Source organism: Ranitomeya imitator, chromosome 3, assembly GCF_032444005.1.
Source record: "Ranitomeya imitator isolate aRanImi1 chromosome 3, aRanImi1.pri, whole genome shotgun sequence".
Classification (NCBI taxonomy): domain Eukaryota; kingdom Metazoa; phylum Chordata; class Amphibia; order Anura; family Dendrobatidae; genus Ranitomeya; species Ranitomeya imitator.
In genome coordinates this window covers 766651160-766667386 of record NC_091284.1, presented here as the reverse complement: position 1 = coordinate 766667386, position 16227 = coordinate 766651160, and the positions used below count along the sequence as shown (strand labels likewise).

General features: G+C 42.4%; 1 protein-coding gene across 3 annotated transcripts in view; it reads right to left on the bottom strand.

Annotated features, from left to right (window-relative positions):
• LNX2 (ligand of numb-protein X 2) overlaps positions 1-16227 on the bottom strand; it is a 217254-nt gene that overhangs the window by 141330 nt on the left and 59697 nt on the right. The window contains exon 1 of one of the 3 annotated variants that reach the window (XM_069759037.1): positions 10367-10431. The exons of the other annotated variants lie outside the window; for them this stretch is intronic. The gene's annotated coding sequence lies outside the window, so the exon portion shown is untranslated. Of the gene's footprint in view, positions 1-10366; positions 10432-16227 lie in introns of those variants that run through there. 3 annotated transcript variants of the gene reach the window in all.

Below are 16227 nucleotides of genomic sequence, written 5' to 3'. Positions count from 1 at the left end.
TTAACTTCTGATGGGAAGACAGGTCACAAGAACGATCCAGGAGTGAACTAGACCAATACTGGAACATTGACAGGTGGCATGGAGCAAAGATCTAAGTGGAGTTAAATAGAGCAGCAGCTAACGAATTAACCTCGTCACCAGTGAAACTCAGAAACACCCACCAGAGGAAGTCCATGGACAGAACCAGCCGAAGTACCATTCATGACCACAGGAGGGAGCCCGACAACAGAATTCACAACAGGGCCCGCCGCAGTGCGTCGGGCCAACGTACCGATGCATGCTGTGAAGTAAAAGCACAACGGGGGCAGCGGATGCAGTTTTACAACGCATCTGCTGCCCCATTGTAAGGTCCGGGGAGGAGGGGGCGGAGTTTCGGCCTCGCATGCGTGGTTGGAAAAAGCGGACCCGACGGACAAAAAAACATTGCAAGCAACGTTTTTTTGTCCCGACGGACTGCAATAACAACGTGTGGCAATCCGTCGCAATGCATCGCTAATGAAAGTCTATGGATAAAAAACGCATCCTGCAGGCAACTTTGCAGGATGCGTTTTTTCTTCAAAACGACGCATTGTGACTTGTGTCGAACGACGCTAGTGTGAAAGTAGCCTTACTGGTGGAAATATAGGGATTCAGAAGGGGTTGTAAGAGTAGTGGACAACATCTTTAAGATATTGATAGGTCATCAATATCAGATTAGTGGGGGTCCAACACCCAACGCTCTGATTGATCAACTGTTATCAGCTCCGGTGGCGGCCACATGTAACATGGAATGGATCCAGAACAGCACAGGTCGAAACAATGTGTAATGGCAGCTCCCAGGTACTGCAGCTCAGCTCCTAATCACTTCTATAGGAATTCATGTATGATCACTGCCAGAGCTGATAACACCTGTAGGTGCCTAGGTTTGGCACCCATGGTCTGATATTGATCTATATAAGGGTTCATGCCCATATATTCGGTATTTTCAGTTCGAGTGCTAGTCCTTAAAAAAACACTTCACACTCGGACCAATATTACTTAATGGGGCAGATTACTGATTTTTTTCATTGACTGAATCTGAATGTGAAAAAATCACAGCATGCATGGTTTCCTTTGAATAGCAGATGAGACTCAACCATTTAAGTCTATGGGTGTGTGAAAAAAATTGGATGCCATACAGAGCCACGGTGCAGCATTGGATTTTTCCGGATACATTGCAATTCTGTAACATAGGAAACTGTAAATGGTCTTGTAAATGATTAAAGGGAACCTGTCACCCCCAAAATCGAAAGTGAGGTAAGCCCACCAGCATCAGGGGCTTATCTACAGCATTCTGTAATGCTGTAGATAAGCCCCCGATGTATTCTGAAAGATGAGAAAAAGAGGTTAGATTATACTCACCCAGGGGCGGTCCCGGTACGACGGGCGTCGCGGTCCGGAACAGCGCCTCCCATCTTCTTACGATGACGTCCTCTTCTTGTCTTCATGCCGCAGCTCCGGCGCAGGCGTACTTTGTCTGCCCCGTTGACAGCAGAGCAAAGTACTGCAGTGCGCAGGCGCTGGGCCTCTCTGACCTTTCCTGGCACCTGCGCACTGCAGTACTTTGCTCTGCCCTCAATAGGGCAGAGAATTACGCCTGCACTGGAGCAGCAGCGTGAAGACAAGAAGAGGATGTCATCGTAAGAAGATGGGAGGCCCCAGACCGGACCGCGACGCCTATCGGACCGGACCACAGCGGGACCGCCCCTGGGTGAGTATAATCTCTCTTTTTCTCATCTTTCAGGATACATCGGGGGCTTATCTACAGCATTACAGAATGCTGTAGATAAGCCCCTGATGCCGGTGGGCTTAGCTCACCTTCGATTTTGGGGATGACAGGTTCCCTTTAATAGCTGCTGAGAAAAAAATGGATTAACTACAGAATGCACATGGATGACAAGTGAGAAAAAAATCATCCCACCACGTGTGACTTTATAAATTTTCTTACATAAACACCTGCACTAAAAGTGATTTAAGAAATTACATTCTTCCACAGAACGTGAAAAGGCATAAGGTTGCCGTGTTAAATGGTCACTGTTTCAGATAAATTTGAATAAATCAACAGAGCAAGAGACTATAAGAAACTTTGTAATATATCTTATCAGAGAAATCTGCTTTTTTCTCCACATATGAGCCACTTCTTTCCCTCCACTGTCTTTTTAACTCATCATTCAAGGGATTGTCCACTACTAAGACAACCCCTTCTCGATCTGTATGTCTGCCCCCATGAAAATACCTATTTTCACCTCCCATGCTGGCGCTGTTCCTCTTGATTACCTATATGTCCAAAGAAAAGGAGAGCAGCGCTGACTGGACGCAGGACTCATATGTCATAACAACTCCATATGAGCCCCGGGACCGTAGGTGCTGACATCGCTGGAACGACGCCGGCACGGAAGATGAGTATAGGAGTTTGAAATTTTCACAGGGGCTAAAATTCAGATCAAGAAAAGGTTGTCTCAGTAGTGAACAACCCCTTCCACTCTCAAAAACAGTTCAAGTCCATCTTGGTCAAAGCAAGACAAACTACCAGCACAGTGAGGTGTCTGGTTACAGAGCTTATAAAACTGTATAGGGAGTTGAGGAGGAGAAAGATGAGGAGCAAGGATCAGGGAGAGACACTGACACAGATACAGTCATGGCCAAAAGTATTGACACCCCTGCAATTCTGTCAGATAATACTCAGTTTCTTCCTGAAAATGATTGCAAACACAAATTATTTAGTATTATTATCTTCATTTAATTTGTCTTAAATGAAAAACAACAAAAAGAATTGTCCTAAAGCCAAATTGGATATAATTCCACACCAAACATAAAAAAGGGGGTGGACAAAAGTATTGTCACTGTTCGAAAAATCATGTGATGCTTCTCTAATTTGTGTAATTAACAGCACCTGTAACTTACCTGTGGCACCTAACAGGTGTTGGCAATAACTAAATCACACTTGCAGCCAGTTGACATGGATTAAAGTTGACTCAACCTCTGTCCTGTGTCCTTGTGCGTACCACATTGAGCATGGAGAAAAGAAAGAAGACCAAAGAACTGTCTGAGGACTTGAGAAACCAAATTGTGAGGAAGCATGAGCAATCTCAAGGCTACAAGTCCATCTCCAAAGACCTGAATGTTCCTGTGTCTACCGTGCGCAGTGTCATCAAGAAGTTTAAAGCCCATGGCACTGTGGCTAACCTCCCTAGGTGTGGACGAAAAAGAAAAATTGACAACAGATTTCAACGCAAGATTGTGCGGATGTTGGATAAAGAACCTCGACTAACATCCAAACAAGTTCAAGCTGCCCTGCAGTCCGAGGGTACAACAGTGTCAACCTGTACTATCCATCGGCGTCTGAATGAAAAGGGACTGTATGGTAGGAGACCCAGGAAGACCACACTTCTTACCCCAAGACATAAAAAATCCAGGCTGGAGTTTGCCAAAACTTACCTGAATAAGTCTCAAACATTTTGGAAGAATGTTCTCTGGTCAGATGAGACCAAAGTAGAGCTTTTTTGGGCAAAGGCATCAAGATAGAGTTTACAGGAGAAAAAAATAGGCATTCAAAGAAAAGAACACGGTCCCTACAGTCAAACATGGCGGAGGTTCCCTGATGTTTTGGGGTTGCTTTGCTGCCTCTGGCACTGGACTGCTTGACCGTATGCATGGCATTATGAAGTCTGAAGACTACCAACAAATTTTGCAGCATAATGTAGGGCCCAATGTGAGAAAGCTGGGTCTCCCTCAGAGGTCATGGGTCTTCCAGCAGGACAATGACCCAAAACACACTTCAAAAAGCACTAGAAAATGGTTTGAGAGAAAGCACTGGAGACTTCTAAGGTGGCCAGCAATGAGTCCAGACCTGAATCCCATAGAACACCTGTAGAGAGATCTAAAAATGGCAGTTTGGAGAAGGCACCCTTCAAATATCAGGGACCTGGAGCAGTTTGCCAAAGAAGAATGGTCTAAAATTCCAGCAGAGCATTGTAAGAAACTCATTGATGGTTACCAGAAGCGGTTGGTCGCAGTTATTTTGTCTAAAGGTTGTGCAACCAAGTATTAGGCTGAGGGTGCCAATACTTTTGTCTGGCCCATTTTTGGAGTTTTGTCTGAAATGATCAATGTTTTGCTTTTTGCTTCATTCTCTTTTGTGTTTTTTCATTTAAGACAAATTAAATGAAGATAATAATAGTAAATAATTTGTGTTTGCGATCATTTTCAGGAAGAAACTGAGTATTATCTGACAGAATTGCAGGGGTGTTAATACTTTTGGCCATGACTGTAGATCCCTGCTGCAGCTTCTCTTGCAAGTAATTTAGCTGACCCTAGTGCAGGACTCACAGCTACACAGCTTAGTACCCCTGTATAATGGTATCCATGCTACTGCTGCTTCTATCAGTGTGCTACCTAAAGAAATAAGAGACGAAATCGCTCTTTTGGTGCATGCAGTGTATGGGAGACACTATAGCATCTAAACTCCACCAACTAAGTCAGAAACAACAGAAAATTAGAGATGGAGCCCATAGAGGCAAAACAAATTGTGAAAAATGCAGAATATAAGTCATGGTCAAATATAATGTTATTTTTTAAGTGTACACATGAGAGATCGTGCCGAAAAGCTACCTGAAATGACTGGCACAGTTTATCCTTCATTCCATCAGCAGAGGCAGAACATGTACATCTCTGGCCTCTCTGAAAGGATTATATTGATTAATTCACAATGCTCTACAGCGGCGAGGGAATATGCAGATAGCTCTAAATGAAACACAATGTAACCACAGCTAAATAATGTACATAACCAACAAAGGAAAATGCAAGCGGTCCCAGGGTTCATAGTTTCATAGTCTTTAAGGTTGAAGGTAAACATAGGTTATAAGTAGTGATGAGCGAATATACTTGAGATTTCTCGAGCATGCTCGGGGGTCCTCCGGGTATTTTTTAGTGCTCGGAGTTTTAGTTTTTCTTGCCGCAGCTGAATGATTTACATCTGTTAGCCAGCATAAGTACATGTGGGGGTTGCCTGGTTGCTAGAGAATCCCCACATGTACTTATGCTGGCTAACAGATGTAAATCATTCAGCTGCGGCAAGAAAAACTAAATCTCCGAGCACTAAAAAATACTCGGAGGACCCCCGAGCATGCTCGAGAAATCTCGAGTAACGAGTATATTCGCTCATCACTAGTTATAGGTTGAACTCGATGGACTTAACATGTTGATCCAGAGGAAGGCAAAAAAACATGAGGCAGATGCTAAAAAATCCATAATAGGGGAAAAATTTGTTCCAAACTTCACATTTCGCAATCAGACTAGTTCTCTGGATCAACGTGCCATCACAGAATCTAGTTCCCATAATCTGTAACATTATATTTATCAAGAAAGTTAGTCAACAAATAACAATCCTTAGAATAGAAAAAGAAAATTTTTTGATAGGACAGCACTTCACAATATATAAATAAATAAATAAATCTGGTACCGTAATTACAAAATATAATGAGCACAAAAGACAATCAAATGATCAACGGAATAATATCAGCCACTAAATAGATGACCATTAGTTATCTGTAGTAAGATAAATTAGTAAATAACCTGCATATCGAAAAACATTTGCAGCCAGATAGAGCAGTGAACACAGATAGAGGGTACTAACTTTAATGTCTGCAGCAAAACTGAATCAAGGCACCGCGCATCCATCCACCCCGATGCGCGTTTCACCATGCTTGTTCCTGGGGCATGTCATTCTGGAGGGATAGATAACTAATTGTCATCCATTTAGTAGCTGACATTATTCCGTTATCATTTGACTGTCTTTCTTGTGCACTATATTTTGTAATTACCCCGTTTTCTGCTGCGTTCCCTTTTGTGAGGCACTTTTTTTACTGAATTGATGCATTGTGATATTTAATAAAGATGTATTTATTTTATGAACTTTTATGTTATTTTCTATCTTCTTGAGACTTAACTATTCTCAGGCAGTGGGTTTGATATAGTTTATCAAGAAAGGCATCCAGAGTCTTATCTTCCTACTCTAAACCAGAGAAACCAAGAAAAGACCTGCCCACGAGTCGCCACAAGTCACCCCGAAGCACAAACAAGTTCCTCATCTTAGAGATAGAGAGAGGCAGCCTCTGCCTACAGTCTGGCCTCGGAGCACGGGCATATCATTAACTGAAAACTTCTAACACTGATTACACAAGAACCACAAGACCTAACACTGATTACACAAGAACCACAAGATGGATTTCTTCACCCCAGGAATAATTTTAATCAGTGTAATAGCGTCAACCTGAGAGTGTTTGAAGTTTACTTAGCAAACTTCTGCTGACAGGTTCACTTTAATAACCTTGGTCGCTCTTCTTTGCACCCGCTCTATTACAGCCATGTCCTTCTTATACACTGGAGACCAAAATTGCACAGAGTATTCTAAGTGTTGCCGCATTAGTGACTTGTGCAGAGGCAAAACTATCTTCTTGTCATGTCATCTGTGCCTCTTTAAATGCATACCAATAAGATTAATTTTGCTCTGACAGTAAGATCAACTATTACCTAGCCAAGACACTTTCATCCACAACTCACAGATAAGATCATTGGACTGTGCTAGATATTCAATTCCCCATTCAGTATAAGAGCTTAATTTGTCTCCTGAGAGATTCACAAGACCATGATGGAAACTTGTCAGTGATGTGGTATTGATTAGTCAGAACGACAGATACTAAGCTTGTTAATTTGACTACGGTGAAATACATTCAGTCATTTGCTTTTCTGTGGTCAGAGTTCTGGAAATTGTACCTAAAGCAGATCTGTCACCAGATTTCACAATACTAACACCATACATTAACCTATGGAGCTCTGAAGCCTGACTTACCTTCAAAATCCATGCTAGAATAGCTTTACGATCAGGATTATGCAGCCTTTCTGACAAGGATTTTCAAAGTATGTACACCAGCCACATCAGGTCTATTTATTTATGTTATCAGCTTATATTTTGAACCCTGCTAACATATCCACTTTAAGGAACCTGAAATCATTTTAGTGACAGGTAGGGTTGAGCGACTTTTACATTTTCAGGGTCGAGTCGGGTTTCGCGAAACCCGACTATCTCTAAAGTCGAGTCGAGTGAAATCGGCCGATTATGGCGAAAAGTCGGGGATCGACCGAAACACGAAACCCAATGCAAAGTCAATGGGAATTTTTTATTTTTTTATTTTTGATTTTTTTCTCTCTCTTTCCCCCTCTCCCTCCCCCTCCCCTTCCCCCCCTCTCTCTCTCTCTCTCTTTCCCCTCCATCCCTGAACAGAACAGCTGGTGTTACACATTGCAAATCGCTACTGCGTACAATCGACAAGATGACGATAGGCGTCCACGCCCCTAAGACCTATGTCATCACTCTGCCCACGCTCCTTCATTGGCTGAAAAAATGGCGCCAAGCGCGTCATACGAAACGTGACTTTGGCGCGAAAGTCGCGTACCGCGTAGCCGACCCCACACAGGGATCGGGTCGGGTTTCATGAAACCCGACTTTGCCAAAAGTCGGCGACTTTTGAAAATGAACGATCCGTTTCGCTTAACCCTAGTGACAGGTAATGTCACGAAGTGACAATCCTAGCGTCACCGACCCGACGAGTGTCACAATACGGCGAAACACAAAAGGGTACACCAGGGACACTTTAACAATGGTGGGCCCTGTCGGTACGGAACGGGGAATGGACACCTACTGCACTCACCTGAGGATGTGCCCTTCTCTTACTAGCGTCCCTATATGGGCTCTTTCACCCCGTCGCAGAGCAGGATACCTAGTCCCTCACTTGCCCTGCTCTACTCCCTAGGTAGGGAGCTGGCAGGTGAGAGCGCTGGTCCCACCGCTGCACTAAGACAACACAAGGTAAGGTAAGACTAACACGATAAGGAAAAGGAAACACCAAACAACACTTAGCTTTCTATGCTGCAATGCACCGCAGAGGAGAGTAGGAGAGTAAGGCACCAGATATCAGTATTCAGCTGAAGAACCACTGCACTCAGCAAGCTCCTGTCTCCAGCCAGGTTGGTCTCCAAAAGGACCTGTATAACCAACAGTCAGCTGATGCATGAGGCGACCTTTTGAAGGAAGGTGGGAGTGGTCACCAACTGCATGATCAAACAAGGCAGCAAAGTAATTAGACCAGCGGCCACCGAGGAAAAACTGCATTAATCCCAGATAGCCTGAAAAAAGTTTTAATCGGAGAGGCCAGATCTGCCACAGATCCAAACATGGATCGTGACAGGTAACTCCTCCTGCCTAATATCAATAGATCGCATTTATGCCTTTTCATTGTGACGACAACACCTCAGGATATAAACTGAATAAAGGCTAGATCATAATAGGGTTCTGTGATGATAATTGGGGTTTTCAGGGATTTCTTAAAAATGCCTAGCATAGGGAATAGATAAAAAAACAACTATAGTCTCCTGATGCTTATTGGGAATCTGTCAAGGTTTTTTATACCCCATCTGGGAGCAGCATGATGTAGGGACAAAGACCATGATTCCAGCAATGTGTCCATTATTGGGCTGCCTGATGCAATTTTGATAAAATCCCTGTTTTATCTGCTGGAGATCTAGCAGTTCTCTAAATGCTGAGCTCTGTATAATCCCACCCACATCACTGAGTGGCAGCTTTCTCTGTACACGGTGCATAGGCAGAAAGCTGCCAATCAGTGATGTAGGCGGGGTTGCACAGTGCTCATGAATATGGAGAACTACATGGCAGCAGGTTTACTAATTATTTAGTAATAATGTCCTGCTGATAAAAGTACAGCAAGCAGCCCAGTAAGCAACACATAATTCTCTTTCTCTACATCATACTGCTCTCGGATTAGGTGGCAAAAGCATGGTGATAAATTCCTGTTAAGCGCTTCTTCTACCTTGGAAATCCCTACCGGTCTCTGCTTACCTCCTGCAGCAATCATATGCCATTCATGATATTGCTGCAGCCAATAACTGTCCTCTGCACGCACACATTTTTACTGCAATTTTTTTTTAATCATGGCAAAATTAAGCTTTTTTGCAACGATTTTGGCAAAAAAATGCAACATATGAATGCATTTTCAGCAGAACTATGAAGGATAGGGATGTTTATAAGCCAAAAATAGAAGTTGGTTAAAAACACAAAAGAGAGGCAATTTTTCTTTGTGAAGGTTCCACTGGTGTATTTGGCTTAAAATGCTAATTGCAAAATACTGACCAAGTTCCAGAAGTATGACTGAAGTCTATATATTTAATAACCTTGGCCTTGATGCAATTTATGAGACTTGCACACTTACATTTACCTATCTCAATAATTGAAAACTTTCCGTCCCCTTCTAGTCCTTCCAGTAATACATTTATTTATCTACCAACACACTTTTTCCCTTCGGTCAGTCATGGCCTACAATTCTTACCTTTTTGGTTACATCCTTTCACTCCCATCCTGTGAAACTCACTGCCTTAACCATTACACCTAATTCCTAATATTAAATATTTAAATGTAAAATAAAAAATATTTTGCTAAAGAAGGACTGTGGGACATAAATATGTGGTCTGTGCAGGCTAGGACTGGCCCACTGGGGGAGCGGGGAATGTCCCGGTGGGCCTCTGAGATGGGATGTAACAAGGCAGTAGAAGAGGATGCAACCATGACCGGGTCCGATGTGCCAGGAGCCGACCATTTCCTGAGCTATTTGCAGGTGACACAATGACATCACTAAACTGTACCAGTTGCACCAAACAATGGAGAAGGAAGAAGCAGCTGCTCATTGTGGGACCAGGGACAGGTGAAAGGAATGGTTGTTTTTTTAATTGTCATATAGAGATTGCCACAGAGCAGGACAGTATACTGTATGAGCGCCATGATGGAGGACATTTTACTGTACAGGCACCACAGGGGAGAACATTATACTGTATGGTGGCTAAAGAGGTGGACATATTGTATAGGAGCCACAGAGGACATTATATGGAATGGAGGCCATAAAAGGGGACATTATACTGTACGGGGACCGCAAAGGGGAACATTATAGCATATGGGGTTTTAATTTGAGACATTATAATGTATGGGGGCCATTATACTGCATTGGTGCCATAGAGGATGACATTATACTGTGCTGATACCAAAGAGTGATACATTATACTGTATGGAGGCCACAGAGGGTGAAATTATACTGTATGAGGGCAACAGAGTGGGACATTATACTGTATGAGGGCCACAGAGGGGGACATTACACTATATGGGACCATAGAAAAGGACATTACAATGTATAAGGGTTCAATAGGGGACATTATGTATTGGAGCCAGAATTGAGGACATTATGACTATATTATGCAGGGGGTAGGGGAAAGGGAGTCAGCTCACCGTTGATATGAAGGTCAGATGCAGTGTTGTGTCTCTCACGGAACAGCCCAGGGTGCAGCTTGAAGATAAATCAGGAAAGAGAGAATTCCAGCGAGACAGTGTGAGGAAGGTAAAAGTCCACGTTTATTGATTCATTTTAAAAATGTGTAAATTATCACCACGTCCAGCAACTATATACAAAACAGTGTATATAACTATGACTCCAGCACTAGCATGCTAAAACCATGAGTAAGGCTGGCAACAGCTGAAATGTGTAAGTTTATCATATGTACAGGGCTCCTCTGGATAATGTTAGTCAGGATTATTACATTGAATTATTATACTATATACTATTTACAGAGCTCCTGTGTATGTTAGTGAGATCATTACACTGACGGAATAACTACACTTTATACTATCTACAGAGTTCCGGTGTATAATGCTAGTGGGGTGTTGTGAATTCCGCTCCCTCCGGTGGTTGTAAGTGGCACTTTTGTGAGTTCTGCTCTTGGGCTCCCTCTTGTGGTTTCTAGTGGTTTGGCTGCTCCTTGGAGTTAGCTGTCATCAGCTGCCTCCACTTATCGCCTCTTCTGCTCGGCTATCTAAGTCTGGCTCTCTCTTCAGCCTGTGCCACTTGTAAATGGTTCCTGGTTGGATGCACATCTCTTTGGAGTTCCCTGTTATCCTGACCAGTTCAGCTAAGCTAAGTTTTTGCTTGCTCTTTTCTGTCCATAGATTGTGGACTTATCCGTTCTGTGCTTCTATGTTTGTCCAGCGTTATCAGTGTGAATTAATTCTGTCTTGCTAGAAGCTCTGGGAGGCAGATATGCCCTCCACACCTTTAGTCAGGTGTGGAGATTTTTTGTAAACTCTGCGTGGATTTTTGTAGTGTTTTATACTGACCGCACAGTATTCCATCCTGTCCTATCTATTTAGTTAGACTGGCCTCCTGTGCTCATCCTGGTTTCATTCTGTGTACGTCTTTTCCCTCTCCACTCACAGTCATTATTTGTGGGGGGCTAATCTATCCTTTGGGGATTTTCTCTGAGGCAAGATAGCTTTCCTGCTTCTATCTTTAGGGGTAGTTAGCTCTTAGGCTGTGACGAGATGCCTAGGGAGAGTTAGGAGCATTCCACGGCTCCTTCTAGTGTTGTGTTGAGCTTAGGGACTGCGGTCAGTACAGTTACCACTTCCTTCAGAGCTCGTTCCATGTTGCTCCTAGACCACCGTATCATAACAGTGGGGATCATTATATTGACTGAATTATTACACTATATACTATCTACAGAGCTCCTGTGTATAATGTTAGTGTGGATCATTACATTGATGGAATAATTACGCTATATACTATCTACAGAGCTCCTGTGTATAATGTAATGTTAGTGCGGATCTTTACATTGGCTGAATAATTACACTGTATACAATCTACAGAGCTCCGGTGTATAACTGTGACTGGTGATTACGGTATTACCTGTGGATCCTAGGCACCCTTGTACAACACTGGATCTGTACACAACCAGACCTGGGTCACAGATATCTACACAAAACTCTTTTCTCACCTAGCTACCCTTGTCTAGTGCTCTGCATTAATACTTTGGTCTCTGATACTGGTTGGTTGGTCATACAACATGGAATCACAGCTGATAAGAGAACAGTACTGATTTCTTTAGCCTCTGTAGCATGCAGAACAATGAATTCATATCAGTTACTATAAACGTCCCTACATAGAAAACACAAAGAAGATAGATCTGCTACTGGATCTATAGAAAACTACATCCATCTGCAATGGAAGCAACTTCTCAAACTATCCTAACCAATTCAACAAAACTCCTACCTCTGTGCTCATTACCATCTCTTTTCATTATTTATCTGCATTTTATCATCTAGTTCAAAGTCAACCACATATGATGACAGTTCTGTGAACACCACAAAAGGGGTAGGGTTTTGGCAAATCTGCATCGCAATACACATCTTAGGGGAACTGGAGGGTGCTCCTGGGAATGGGCTTTAAAATACCTGATTTGAAGAGTTTCAATGATGGTATGTTGGCAAGAATGAGGCTAGAAGTAATCGTCTATACTTCCTCCATGGTTGGAGTATTTCTGCCATGTATTTTTTCAGATATCTTTGTGAATTATCTCTAACCAGACTAGATAAGTCTGCTAGGTCGCGGACTTCATGGTTATTCAGACAGAAAGTGATGATATTTGATTTGATATTATCTAAAAAGACAATGACTACAATTGTGTTACAATCCATACTGATGTAAGCCACATAGTTGCCAACAGTGTAGAATTTTCAGAAACTATACCAGCATATTTAGATGTTTTCAATTTTTGGGCATCCTCAAGGAGGTCCTGTGGTGGGACTAATTATTATTACTATTTTTATTATTATTTATTATTATAGCGCCATTTATTCCATGGCGCTTTACATGTGAGGAGGGGTATACATAATAAACAAGTACAATAATCTTGAACAATACAAGTCACAACTGGTACAGGAGGAGAGAGGACCCTGCCCGCGAGGGCTCACAATCTACAAGGGATGGGCGAGTATGCAGTAGGTGAGGATAGAGCTGGCCGTGCAGCGGTTTGGTCGATCGGTGGTTACTGCAGGTTGTAGGCTTGTCGGAAGAGGTGGGTCTTCAGGTTCTTTTTTGAAGGTTTCGATGGTAGGCGAGAGTCTGATATGTTGTGGTAGAGAATTCCAGAGTAGGGGGGATGCACGAGAGAAATCTTGTATGCGATTGTGGGAAGAGGAGATAATAGGGGAGTAGAGAAGGAGATCTTGTGAGGATCGGAGGTTGCGTGCAGGAGAGTACCGGGAGACGAGGTCGCAGATGTATGGAGGAGACAGGTTGTGGATGGCTTTGTATGTCATGGTTAGGCTTTTGTACTGGAGTCTCTGGGTTATCTCTATTTAGCCAAGAGAGAGGATGGAAAGTCTCATTCCTATGATTGTTAGGCTATGACACATTCAGAAAATTCTGCTGCAAATCCTGATGTGTTGGGAGAAAATACCTCTGTAGAAAATATACACGTTTTTGACAATTGTTGTTTTTCTTGCATAATTTTCCCCACTGGTTAGCATGGGTATAATACACTGCAAAAACACTGAAAAAATTGATATGGTGCAAATATGAATCTGAGACAAATCTGTAAGGGAAAAGTATGCAGATTTCAGAAATTTCATTCACTTTGTTAGTATTTTCTGCACCAAATGCATATGGGAAAAAAAACGAAATGAAAAAGTAACGGTAATGTGTGCACATAGTCTTGCAACACCAGAAAATACACAGGGCTTTTGAAATTATATGATTAAAATATTCTGTATTTTTTAGTATTTTAGCAGCTTGTTTAGCAAAGACAATAAGTTTAGGGTTTTTTAGGTCAATTGGATTGATAAGTTTTTGGAAAATAATTTCATAATGAGGCATGGATTGCAGTAAAAGAAAAATGTAAAAAGTAAAAAAATAATATGCACAACCCTAGATTAAAGATTTTATTTAGTGTAGCAGGTTCAGTGTTCTTTTTATACACTGGAGACAAATGAAAGATTTGATGAAAGCATTGTGCGACGTGTTATAAAAAAGGTGTCACAATTGATCATGTTGTCAAATGTAACATAGTAACATAGTAACATAGTAAGGCCGAAAAAAAGACATTTGTCCATCCAGTTCAGCCTATATTCCATCATAATAAATCCCCAGATCTACGTCCTTCTACAGAACCTAATAATTGTATGATACAATATTGTTCTGCTCCAGGAAGACATCCAGGCCTCTCTTGAACCCCTCGACTGAGTTCGCCATCACCACCTCCTCAGGCAAGCAATTCCAGATTCTCACTGCCCTAACAGTAAAGAATCCTCTTCTATGTTGGTGGAAAAACCTTCTCTCCTCCAGACGCAAAGAATGCCCACTTGTGCCCGTCACCTTCCTTGGTATAAACAGATCCTCAGCGAGATATTTGTATTGTCCCCTTATATACTTACAGTGGGGCAAAAAAGTATTTAGTCAGTCAGCAATAGTGCAAGTTCCACCACTTAAAAAGATGAGAGGCGTCTGTAATTAACATCATAGGTAGACCTCCACTATGGGAGACAAACTGAGAAAAAAAAATCCAGAAAATCACATTGTCTGTTTTTTTAACAATTTATTTGCATATTATGGTGGAAAATAAGTATTTGGTCAGAAACAAAATTTCATCTCAATACTTTGTAATATATCCTTTGTTGGCAATGACAGAGGTCAAACGTTTTCTGTACGTCTTCACAAGGTTGCCACACACTGTTGTTGGTATGTTGGCCCATTCCTCCATGCAGATCTCCTCTAGAGCAGTGATGTTTTTGGCTTTTCGCTTGGCAACACGGACTTTCAACTCCCTCCAAAGGTTTTCTATAGGGTTGAGATCTGGAGACTGGCTAGGCCACTCCAGGACCTTGAAATGCTTCTTAAAAAGCCACTCCTTCGTTGCCCTGGCGGTGTGCTTTGGATCATTATCATGTTGAAAGACCCAGCCACGTTTCATCTTCAATGCCCTTGCTGATGGAAGGAGGTTTGCACTCAAAATCTCACGATACATGGCCCCATTCATTCTTTCATGTACCCGGATCAGTCGTCCTGGCCCCTTTGCAGAGAAACAGCCCCAAAGCATGATGTTTCCACCACCATGCTTTACAGTAGGTATGGTGTTTGATGGATGCAACTCAGTATTCTTTTTCCTCCAAACACGACAAGTTGTGTTTCTACCAAACAGTTCCAGTTGGTTTCATCAGACCATAGGACATTCTCCCAAAACTCCTCTGGATCATCCAAATGCTCTCTAGCAAACTTCAGACGGGCCCGGACATGTACTGGCTTAAGCAGTGGGACACGTCTGGCACTGCAGGATCTGAGTCCATGGTGGCGTAGTGTGTTACTTATGGTAGGCCTTGTTACATTGGTCCCAGCTCTCTGCAGTTCATTCACTAGGTCCCCCCGCGTGGTTCTGGGATTTTTGCTCACCGTTCTTGTGATCATTCTGACCCCACGGGGTGGGATTTTGCGTGGAGCCCCAGATCGAGGGAGATTATCAGTGGTCTTGTATGTCTTCCATTTTCTAATTATTGCTCCCAATGTTGATTTCTTCACTTCAAGCTGGTTGGCTATTGCAGATTCAGTCTTCCCAGCCTGGTGCAGGGCTACAATTTTGTTTCTGGTGTCCTTTGACAGCTCTTTGGTCTTCACCATAGTGGAGTTTGGAGTCAGACTGTTTGAGGGTGTGCACAGGTGTCTTTTTATACTGATAACAAGTTTAAACAGGTGCCATTACTACAGGTAATGAGTGGAGGAAAGAGGAGACTCTTAAAGAAGAAGTTACATGTCTGTGAGAGCCAGAAATCTTGATTGTTTGTTTCTGACCAAATACTTATTTTCCACCATAATATGCAAATAAATTGTTAAAAAAACAGACAATGTGATTTTCTGGATTTTTTTTTCTCAGTTTGTCTCCCATAGTTGAGGTCTACCTATGATGTAAATTACAGACGCCTCTCATCTTTTTAAGTGGTGGAACTTGCACTATTGCTGACTGACTAAATACTTTTTTGCCCCACTGTATACATGGTTATTAGATCGCCCCTCAGTCGTCTTTTTTCTAGACTAAATAATCCTAATTTCGCTAATCTATCTGGGTATTGTAGTTCTCCCATCCCCTTTATTAATTTTGTTGCCCTCCTTTGTACTCTCTCTAGTTCCATTATATCCTTCCTGAGCACCGGTGCCCAAAACTGGACACAGTACTCCATGTGCGGTCTAACTAGGGATTTGTACAGAGGCAGTATAATGCTCTCATCATGTGTATCCAGACCTCTTTTAATGCACCCCATGATCCTGTTTG